At 36.4% G+C, this 11,443-nt stretch overlaps 1 pseudogene; it reads right to left on the bottom strand.

Annotated features, from left to right (window-relative positions):
- Window positions 1-1,147: 1,147 nt before the first annotated feature.
- LOC116629000 lies at window positions 1,148-1,713 on the bottom strand (annotated as a pseudogene).
- Between the last annotated feature and the right edge of the window lie 9,730 nt (window positions 1,714-11,443).

Below are 11,443 nucleotides of genomic sequence, written 5' to 3'. Positions count from 1 at the left end.
GCAAATGACAAGATTTCATTATTTTTTGCCACTGAATACCACATCTTTTTTATCCATTAATCTGTTAGTGGACACAGGCAGCTTCCATAATTTGGCTACTGTAAATAATGCTACAATAAACATATGGGTGCATACATTTTTTGGATTAGTGTTTTTGTAGTCTTTGAGTATACATACACCTGGCAGTGTGGTTACTGGATCATAGGGTAGTTCTGTTTTGAATTTTTTGAGGAACCTCCATACTATTTGCCACAGTGGCTGCACCAGTTTGCATTCCCAGCAACAGAGTAAGAGGGTTCCCCTTTCTCTGCATCCTTGCCAAAACCTGTTGTTTCCTCTGCTGTTAATTTTAGCCATTCCTCTGTTGTTAATTTTAGCCATTCTGACATTCTGATATCTCATTGTGGTTTTGATTTGCATTTCCCTGCTGATGAGTGATATTGAGCTTCTTTTCATGTGTCTGTTGGCCATCTGTATGCTTTCTTTGGAGAAATGTCTATTCACATCTTCTGCCCATTTTTTAATGTATTATTTGGAGTTTTTTTGGTGTTGAGTTGTAGAAGTTCTTTTTATATTTTGGACACTAACCCTTTATCAGATATGTCATTTGTGAATATTTTCTCCCATTCTGTAGATTGCCTTTTAGTTTTGTTGGTTATTTCCTTTGTGGTGCAGAAGCTTTTTATTTTGATGTAGTCCCAATAGTTTATTTTTGTTTTTGTTTCCCTTTCATCAGGAGACATATTTAGAAGATATTGTTATGGTCAATGTCAGAGAAATAACTGCTGCCTGTGCTCTTTTTCAAGATTTTTTTTTATGGTCTCAGGTCTAATATTTAGTTTCTTAACCTATTTTGAGTTTATTTTTGTGTATGACTGAAGAAAGTGGTCCAGTTTTATTCTTTTGCATGTAGCTGTCCAGTTTCCCCTGCACCATTTATTGAAAAGACTCTCTTTTCCCCATTGCATATTCTTGCCTTCTTTGGCAAAGATTAATTCACCATATAACTGTGGGTTTATTTCTAGGCTTTCTATTCTGTTCTATTGATCTGTGTCTATTTTTGTGCCAGTACCATACTGGTTTTTGTTTTGTTTTGTTTTCCCAAGGAGTTTATTTGGGCAGACCTGGGGACAGGGAGGCTCTGCATCTAAAATATAGTGTTGGGCCTCTTGGTGGTGAAGCATGGCTTGTACTGGTGACATAGGACTCGGTGGGGGCAGTGGGACCTTGATCTGGGAGTCATGGAACTGCTTGACTGCCAGTTAGCAGCACTTGCTGGCTGCAATCTCATCCACCTTCATGATCTGGATCGAGTGGGCCCATGCACAGTGCTGGGCACCCGTGTCTCAGTAACACTGGGTGACAGCATGTGTAGTGGTCAGGTCCTGGTACTCCCAGCACATGTTGTGGGTGCCACTCTGGGAGTCATAGCACAGCCAGATACCAAAGTTCTTTACCTGCAGGGGGGATTTCTCAAACACCTGTCCACAGACAATTTCCCCTGAAGACTTTTTCATCTTCTCATCTTCTTCAACTGAGACATAAAGTACCAGAAGCAGGACTTGGTGACATCATGATTAGGTGCAAAGATTTGCCTGTGATAGAGGGGTGGATTATGGCATTTGGGGTTGGCAGACAGTACCCCACCACCATGTACTCTCACAGTGTGCCCAAGGCCCTTATGGCACACTCTCCACTCTCATTGCCCCCCATTAAAGAACCATATTGTTTTGATTACCACAGCCTTGTAATATAACTAAAGTCTGGAATTGTGATAGCTCTAGTTTTGTTTTTCTTTTTCAAGATTGCTTTGGCTATTTGGGGATTTTGTGGTTTCACACAATTTTAGGATTGTTTTTTCTAGCTCTGTGAAAAAAAAATGCTGTTGGTATTTTGATAGGGATTCCATTAAATCTGTAGATTGCACTGGGTAGTAGAGACATTTTAACAATATTTGCTCTTCCAATCCATGAGCATGGAATGTCTTTCTATTTCTTGGTGTCATCTTCAATTTCTTTCATCAGGGTTTTATAATTTTCAGAGTAAAGTTCTTTCACTTCTTTGATTAGGTTTATTCCTAGGTATTTTATTATTTTTAGTGCAATTGTATATGGGATTGTTTTCTCAATTCACTTTCTGCTGCTTTATTATTAGTATATAGAAATGCAATGAATTTCTGTACATTCATTTTGTATCCTGCAATCATACTGAATTCACTTATCAGTTCTAGTAGTTTTTTTGGTGGAGTCTTTAGGGTTTCCACACATTGTATCATGTCATCTGCAAAGAGTAAAACTTTTACTTCTTCAAAAAACTTTTTACTTTTTCAAAAAAGTTTGAGAAGAATAAGTATTAACTTTTCTTTAAATGTTTGATAGAATTCACCTGTGAAGTCATCTGGTCCTGGCTTTTGTTTGTTGGGAGTTTTTTGATTACTGATTCAATTTCATTGTTGACAACTGGTCTGTTCAAATTTTCTATTTATTCCTTTTTCAGGTTTGGTAGGTTATATGTTTCTAGGAATTTATCCATTTCTTCTAGGTTGTCTAGTTTGTTGGCATATAACTTTTCAAAAAATTCCCTTACAATCCTTTGTATTTCTGTGATGTTGGTTATTTCTTCTCTTTTGTTTCTGATTTTGAGTATTTGAGTCCTCTCTCTTTCCCTCTCTCTTTCTCTTTCTTTTTTCCTCTCTCTTTTTGATGAGTCTGGCTAGAGGTTTATCAGTTTTGTTGATAGCCAAACTGTGGAAAGAGCCGAGATGCCCTTCAACAGATGAATGGATAAAGAAGAAGTGGTCCATATATACAATGGAATATGACTCAGCCATCAGAAAGGATGAATACCCAACTTTTACATCAACATGGATGGGACTGGAGGAGATTATGCTAAGTGAAATAAGTCAAGCAGAGAAAGTCAATTATCATATGGTTTCACTTATTTGTGGAACATAAGGAATAGCATGAAGAACATTAGGAGAAGGAAGGGAAAAATGAAGGGGGAGAATCAGAGGGAGAGATGAACCATGAGAGACTATGGACTCTGAGAAACAAACAGGGTTTTAGAGGGGAAGGGGGTGGGAGGATGCATTAGCCCAGTGATGGGTATTAAGGAGGGCACATACTGCATGGAGCACTGGGTATTATATGAAAACAATGAATTGTGTATCTCTACATCAAAAACTAATGATGTATTGTATGGTGACTAACATAACATAATAAAATTTAAAAAAATTGTTGATCTTTTCAGAGAACCAGCATCTAGTTTCATTGATCTGTTTTTTGTTTGTTTTTTAGTTTCTATATCATTTATTTCTGCTCTCTTCTTTATTATTTTCTGCCTTCTGCTGGTTTTTGGTTTGTTTGCTCTTTTTTTTCTAGCTCCTTTAGGTATAAGGTCAAGTTATTTATTTGAGATTTTTCTTGCTTCTTGAGGTAGGCCTGTATTGTTATAAACTTCCCTCTTAGAACCACTTTTGGTGCATCCCAAAGATTTTGGACTATTGTCTTTACATTTTCATTTCTCTCCATGCAATTTTTGACTTCTGCTTTGATTTCCTGGTTGACCCATTCATCCTTCAGTAGCATGTTATTTAACCTCCATGGATTTGTGGTCTTTCCAGATTTTTTTCTTATACTTGACTTCTAGTTTCGTAGTGTCATGGTCAGAAAAGATGCTTGGTATTACTTCAATTTTTGAATTTGTTAAGACTTGTTTTGTGGCCTCATATGCGATCTATCCTGGACAATGTTTCATGTGCACTTGAAAAGAATGTGTATTCTGCTTTTTAGGATGGAATTTTCTGAATATGCCTGTTAAATCCATCTGGTGCAGTGTGTCATTCAAAGCCACTGATCCTTGTTGATTTTCTATTTAGATGATCTGTCCTTTGATGTAAAAGAGGTGTTCAAGTCTGTTATTATTACTGTATCATTATCAATTAGTTCTTTATATCTGTTATTAACTGTTTACTATATTTGGGTGCTCCTGTGTTAGGTGCAAAAATACTTACAATTGTTATGTCTTCTTTCGTTGTCCCTTTAATGATTATATAGTGTCCTTCTTTGCATCTGCTTAGAGACTTGGGTTTTTTTTTTTAATTTTTTTTTAAATTTTTAAAAATTTATTCATTTGTGAGAGAGAGAGAGAGAGAGCAAAAGCACAAGCAGAGGGGAGGATCAAAGGGAGAGGGAGAAGTAAACTCTCTGCTGAGTGGAGAGCCCAATGTGGGGCTCAATCCCAGGACCCAGGGATCACAACCTGAGCCGAAGGCAGATGTTTAACTGACTGAGCCACCCAGGTACCCCAAAGTCTTTGTTTTAAAGTGTATTTTGTCTGATATAAGTATTACCACCCTGGATTTCTTTTCACATCCATTTTCATGATAAATGTTTCTCCACCCACTCACTTTCAATCTGCATGTATCTTTAGGTCTGAAATGAATCTCTCATAGGCAGCATACAGATGGATCTTCTATTTTTTTAAGATTTTATTTATTTACTTGAGAGAGAGCAAGGGCGAGAAAGAGAGCACAGAGGAAGAGGGAGAAGCAGACTTCCTGCTGAGCAGGGAGCCTGATGTGGGGCTCAATCTCAGGACCCTGAGATCATGACCCCAGCCGAATGCAGACACTTAACAGGCTGAGCTACCCAGATGCCCCAAGATGGGTCTTCTTTTTAAATCCATTCCATCACCCTATGTCTTTTGATTAGAGCATTTAGTCCATTTACATTCAAAGTAATTATTGATAGGTATGTATTTATTTCCATTTTGTTACTTGTTTCATGGTTGTTTTGTAGATTTTCTCTGTTCCTTTCTTCTCTGGCTCTCTTCTCTCACCATAGGTTGGCTTTCTTTAGTGATATACTTGGCTTCCTTCCCCTTCATTTTTTTTTTTTTAAAGATTTTATTTATTTATTTGATACACAGAGAGAGAGAGAGAGGAATCACAAGTAGGCAGAGTGGCAGGGAGCGGCAGAGGGAGAAGCAGGTTCCCTGCTGAGCAAGGAGCCCAATGTGGGACTCGATCCCAGGACCCTGGGATCATGACCCGAGCCAAAAGCAGACACTTAATGACCGAGCCACCCAGGCGCCCCCCCTTCATTTTTTGCATATCGATCACTGGTTTTTGATTTGTTACCATTAGGTTTGTATATAACATCTTCTGCATATGGCAGGCTATATTAAAGTTATGGTTGTTAAATTTGAACCCATTCTTTACTCTCCCCCCAACATTTTAGGTATATGGTGTCATACTTTACATCCTTTTATTTTGTGAGTCCCTTGACTAGTTTTTACAGATATAGTTGTTTTGTTTGTTTAGTAGTTTGTTTTTAATGCTTTTGTGTTTCTTACTTTTCTTACTCTTACTTATGGCTTTTCATTTCCACTTAAAGAGTGCCCTTTAACATTTCTTTTAGGGCTGATTTAATGTTCATGAACTCCTTTAGCTTTTGTTTTTCTGTGAAACTCTATCTCTCCTTCTATTCTGAAAAATGACCTTTCTGGATAGAGTATTCTTGGTTGTAATTTTTTTTTTTCCCTTTCAGCACTTTGAATATATCATGCCACTGTCTTCTGGTCTGTAAAGTTTCTGCTGAAAAATCCACTGATAGCCTTATGGGGTTCCCCTTGTATGTAGTTGTCTCCTTTTCTCTTATTGCTATTAAAATTCTCACTGCTTTTTGCTATTTTAATTACTATGTGTCTTGGTGCAGAACTCCTTGGGATGATTTTGTTGGGGGATCTCTGTGCCTACTGGATCTGGATATCTGTTTCCTTCTCCAGATTATGGAAGTTTTCAGATATTATTTCTTCAAATACATTTTGTGCCCCCGTTTCTCTCTTTTCTTCTGGGATCCCTATAATGCAAATGTTATTATGCTTGATGAAGTCACTGAGTTCCCCAAGTCTATTCTCATTTTGCATACTTTTTCTCTCCCCTCCATTACTCTGTCCTCTAGATCATGAATTTGGTCTTCTGCCTCCTGTAGTCTTCAATTTATTACATCTGGTGTACTTTTAATTTCATTTATTGGGGCGCCTGGGTGGCTCAGTCCTTAAGCATCAGCCTTCGGCTCAGGTCATGATCCCAAGGTCCTGGGATCGAGCCCCGCATCAGGCTCCTTGCTCTACGGGAAGCCTGCTTATCCCTCTCCCACTCTCCCTGTTTGTGTTCCCTCTCTTGCTGTGTCTCTCTCTGTCAAATAAATAAATAAAATCTTTAAAAAATTTCATTTATTGTATTCTTCATCTTTAATTGGTTCTTTTTTATGTGTTTTCCATCTCTTTATTAATGATCTCACCAATGTCCTCCACTCTTTCCTCAAGTCCAGTGAGTATCTTTATGATCATTAATTTAAATTCTCTATCAGACATATTACTTATATGCATTTCACTTAACGGTCCTGCTGTGGTTTTATCTTGTTCTTTCATTTAGGACTTTTTCCTCTGTCTCCTCACTTTATTTATCTCTCTGTGTCTGCTTCTCTGTGTTCAGAAAGTCAACTATGTCTCTTGCTCTTGAAAGTAGTGGATGGGGTGTGCATATTTAACAAAGTGGCACTGGTCCTTTGCTAGAGGGGATGCACAGCCACACTGAGACTAAGGCTAGCCAGGCTGAAATCTGCAAAGCATGCATGGGTGGGGCATACAGTTTTAACAAGGTTGTGTATTCTCTGGTGGAGGTGACCAGCTGCCACTGCTGCAAAGACCAAAGCTTGGCAAAGTGCACGGTGGGGAGATTGGTATTGGTATGGCTTGTGATGGTTTTCTGGGGGAGTTGACCCACAGTGCCAGGGCTGACGAAGGCTCAGCTTGAGGGAGCAGGACACGTAGTAAGCAAGTTAGGTTTTGAATGCCAGCACTTTGCTGGTTCCTGCAGGTGGCTGTGTGTTTATCTGGGCTGTGGGGGAGGGAAATGGCACCTGTCAGATCCTTTGTTCCTGGAGGAGCCTCCCAAGGAAATCTGTCCCTCTGGAACATGCTCTGTGATTAGTAAATAACTCTCCCTCTTATTATTTTCTTAACACTCTGCATCTTGTCCATAAACTTCTCAGGTTCATTTATGAAAAAAACAAAAACAAACAAACAAAAAAAAACAAAAAACCTCAGCCATTGGTTTCAGACTTGCTTATTTATCTAATTTAAGTTACTTTTCAGTTGCAAATGACATGGTTACAAGAGATAAGAACAGAAAAATAGCTTCATTTCTCTTGATTGTGCACCAGAATAGTTGCATACAACAGTGGACAATTTGCCACACTGGGCCTTGATGACTAGAAAGTGCAGTAAAAGACCATTCATGCTTATTGCATATGCACTAGGGTTAACAAGTAGATCAGTGTTCAGTTATAAGCAGAATTGGGCCAAAGACTGGTTGTAACTATTCTAGTTCATGTATGCCTTATAGCAGTTTAGCCTCAAAATTTCACATAAAAAAAGTCATAAAAGTCAATGGGCAAATTCAATTAAAAATTTGTGTATATTAGAGACTTCAGGGGAAGATTGTGGAGTAGGAGGACCCTAAGCTCAACTCTCCTATGGATACAATTAGATAACACTCACCTCAGTATAAATAACTCAGAAAATGCCTCAAAGACTGGCAGAATAAACTCCACAACTAAATGTGGAGAAAGGGACATTGAAGAGTGTAGAAAGGGGAGAGATGTGGTGGGAAGCTAAATGGATTCTTGATCCATCTGCTGGGGGGAGCTGTGGGCATGGATAGGGGATAGAAATAGACAACCACACCAGGGAGCCCACACTGGGAAGACGAATCCCATAATGTTTGGTTTTGAAAACCAGAGGGGCTTAATTGCATGAGTTCTTACAACCAGGGGACTTAAAGACTGGAAATTTAAATATCAGTGGGCTGGGCTCTGGAAGAGTCTGGAGGGTGATAAGAAACTGAGTCTCCACCCTTACAAAGACAGGACAACAAATAGCTCAAAGAGATACAGCACAGAAGCAGCTGTTTGAAAAATGCCTGGGGCATATGGGAGAAATTTATTTATTAATCACAGTGCCTGTTTTGGCTCTGTGATCTATGTAAGAACATACGATAATGAATAAGAATTCTCAAAACTTAAGTTATTTACATGAGAAAAAGAAGTCACATATAAAACAATCTTTATATAAATGCATTACAGTGCTAAAAGATTGCTTACAATTAATAGGTTGAGCTTCTTTAGGTCAGAGGCCATACCTTCCACTTTTTGGATAACTTTCTAGTACCCTAAACAGTATCATGTTCCTAGAGGTTGCTTAATAAATGTTCAATTGATTAATCATAAGTCTCTTCCCTTTAAAGAAAAACTGCTAAAATCTTTACTTCTCAAGTTAATTTCCTTCCCCCAGCTCATATTAATGTGCACATACTGGAAAACTAATATTTTATTGTAATACATTATTTGTATTCAAAACAGGAAATATGAACACATTGAATAAAATTTGGTATGTTAACCTTTATGAGTCTAGTTATCTATTTTGTATATGCAATGCCATGGTATTATAGGGTATATTTAATCAATTAATTAGCATTTTAATTAATCATGTATGAATAAACACTGAACTAAGTGCCAGATGAACTAGGTGTGACATGGGAAAGTCATTGCATCTTTCTGAACCTTGGTTTAATTCTCTGTAAAATTAGAGGGTTGTATTCTTTCTAAGGTCTCTTCTAGTTCTTTGTCTCAATTGTACAAATGACTTCATATACATAGACACATATGTAAATAAGTTTTAAAATAGTATTTAATTGGTTGTTAAAGAATATAGTCTATTTCTTTTCTTTTCTTTTTTTTTTTTTTTTAGATTCCATATAATTTTCAATATTATTCAGAAACCAGAAGGCTAGGTCATAGTTGCCTACACCAAAATGTGAAAAATAATACAAACTCATATATCAAGGAAAAGAAGAGCCTGAGGAACTGGCTTTTGGAGCACTGTCAATGAAACCATCACAGTAGAATCACCGTACAGTGAGTTGCTATAATTGATAAGTCTCAACCATGTACATTTTCCTTCCAATCAAGTTTTTAGAACCTCATCTTAACTATGAAAGAACAGCCAAGAATTAACAAATCATTGTAAAAAAAAAAAAAAAGATCTAACATAATTAAAAAATAAAAACTACCAATCATTTTTGGAAAAATAGGAGGAAATATATGGATATTATCTCATTTTTGTTTCTCAGACTAAAGAACATCTAACTTCTATATTATATTGGAGAGAGAAAGAGAGAAGAATAAATTTGGAGTAATTCTTTATAATTTAGAAAAGGAAAGAGGGAAGGTAGGAAGGAAGGAAAGAAAGATAAAATGATAATAAAGAAAAGAGAAGAAAAAATAATCAAAGAAATAACTTAAGAATATTTGGTAGATCTTAGAAATATAAATTTCTAGACTAAAGTGGCTCATTCTGAATACCCATTAAAATGAATGAAAACTTAGCCACACCAAGGGAATTATTATTAGAGTAACAAGTATAAAGATATAATCCTTAAAGCTTCCAGAAATAGAACCACATTCTGGTCACATTCAAAAGATAACAAATCATAATGGTATCAGACTTCTCAATAGCAGTACTGAAAACTAGAAAAAGGAGTATAACTTTTAAGATTCAAAGGGAAGCTGATTTGCAATATAGAATTCTATATCCAACTGTACTAACAGTTGGGGATGACATTGGAATAAAGACATTTTAAGACATAAAACAAGTTAAGAAACAACTTCTTATGCACTTTTTCCATGAAAAAAATAATATAATCAAGAAAATGAGGATGTAAACCAAGATATAGAAATGCAAGGACAGGGGAATCAAAGCGAATTTTGAAATGGATTTCCAGGATGGTGGCAAAGAGAACTTAATAAAAGCTATGTTGTAATCCAGATTGTAGCAGAGGACAGAAGGCTCAAGAAGGGATGCCTTACATATTTTGAAGAAGGAGAAAAAGGAAAGACAAGGAGGAGGAGGAGGAGAAAATATAAAGATTATTTGCTATGTCTGAATGTTTTGGAAAGATATTTTCATTGTTATGAGAGTGTAATTATGGACTATCTGTAGGTTCAGAGATAATCAAGGAAATTAAAAATTAAAGGTTTTTTTTAATTTCAGGAAAAAATATTAGCATAATAATGCTTCTTTAATTAAAAATACTATAAGTATAATGGAAGCCAAGGAGGATGAGAATGTATTTTGCAAGTGGAGAAGATAAAACTAAGTCCTCATCTTCCATAGTAGGAAGTCAACAATAATATAAAAAATAGGAAAAAAATGTATATTAGTAGCATAAGCATGTTCTTTAGGGCTGTGGAAATAATATATAGGAGTTGAAAACCTATATATATTGGGAAAAGAAATCAGTTATGAGGTGGACAGGGAAGGAGACTGCTCAACATCTTTTCCATTATAACCATGTTGAACAATTTTTTAAACCCTGTGAACGTATAATTTTGATAAAAAATGAAATTAAATTTAAAGCTAAACGGCAGATTGTAAAATTTTTCTAAAGGCTATTCTGTTCATTCATTTTTGGAGTGGTTGTAAGTAACTCATTTTGTTGTTTTTATTCCCTTTTTGCTTTTTTTGTGTTTATCTTTTGCTTTATTTGTTTGTTTTTAAGCAGTAGGCATTCCATTAACAAAGTACATTTGTAGATGTTTCCCACAGTATACCTGGTACATAAAAATATAATGTGTATTACCCAATCCATTAAGAAGAATCATATTTATAATTATAAAACCACTTCACACCAGTTAGAATGGCTAAAAAGAACAACTCAGGAAAAAACAGTTGTTGGTGAGGATGGGAAGAAAGGGGAACCCTCTTACACTGTTGGTGGGAATGCAAACTGGTGCAGCCTCTCTGGAAAACAGTATGGAGTTTCCTCAAAAAATTAAAAATAGAGCTACCTTATGACCCAACAATTGCACTACTAGGTATTTATCTGACAGATACAAACAATGATTTGAAGGGGCACATGCACCCCAATTTTTATAGCAGCTATGTCCAAAATAGCCAAAATATGGACACAGCCCAGATGTCCATCAACAGATGAATGGATAAGGAAGAAGTGCCATATATATATATATATATATATATATATAAAATGGAATATTACTCAGCCATCAAAAAGAATGGAATTTTGCTATTTGCAATGATGTGGATAGAACTAGAGAGTTTTAAGCTAAACTAAATAAGTCAGTCAGAGGAAGACAAATACCATATGATTTCACTCAAATGTGGAATTTAAAAAACAAAACAGATGAACATAGGGGAAGGGAAGGAAAAATAAAATAAGATGAAAATTGAGAAGCAGGCAAACCATAAGAGACTCTTAACTCTAGGAAACAAACTGAGGGTTGCTGGAGGGGAGGTAGGTGGAGGGGAGGGAAACTTGCGTGATGGGCATTAAGGAGGGTACTCGATGTAATGAGCACTG

This window comes from Phoca vitulina, unplaced genomic scaffold, assembly GCF_004348235.1.
Source record: "Phoca vitulina isolate PV1807 unplaced genomic scaffold, GSC_HSeal_1.0 scaffold169, whole genome shotgun sequence".
NCBI classification, from domain to species: domain Eukaryota; kingdom Metazoa; phylum Chordata; class Mammalia; order Carnivora; family Phocidae; genus Phoca; species Phoca vitulina.
The sequence above is the reverse complement of the archived record's forward strand: the minus strand, read 5'-3'. Positions and strand labels throughout refer to the sequence as shown.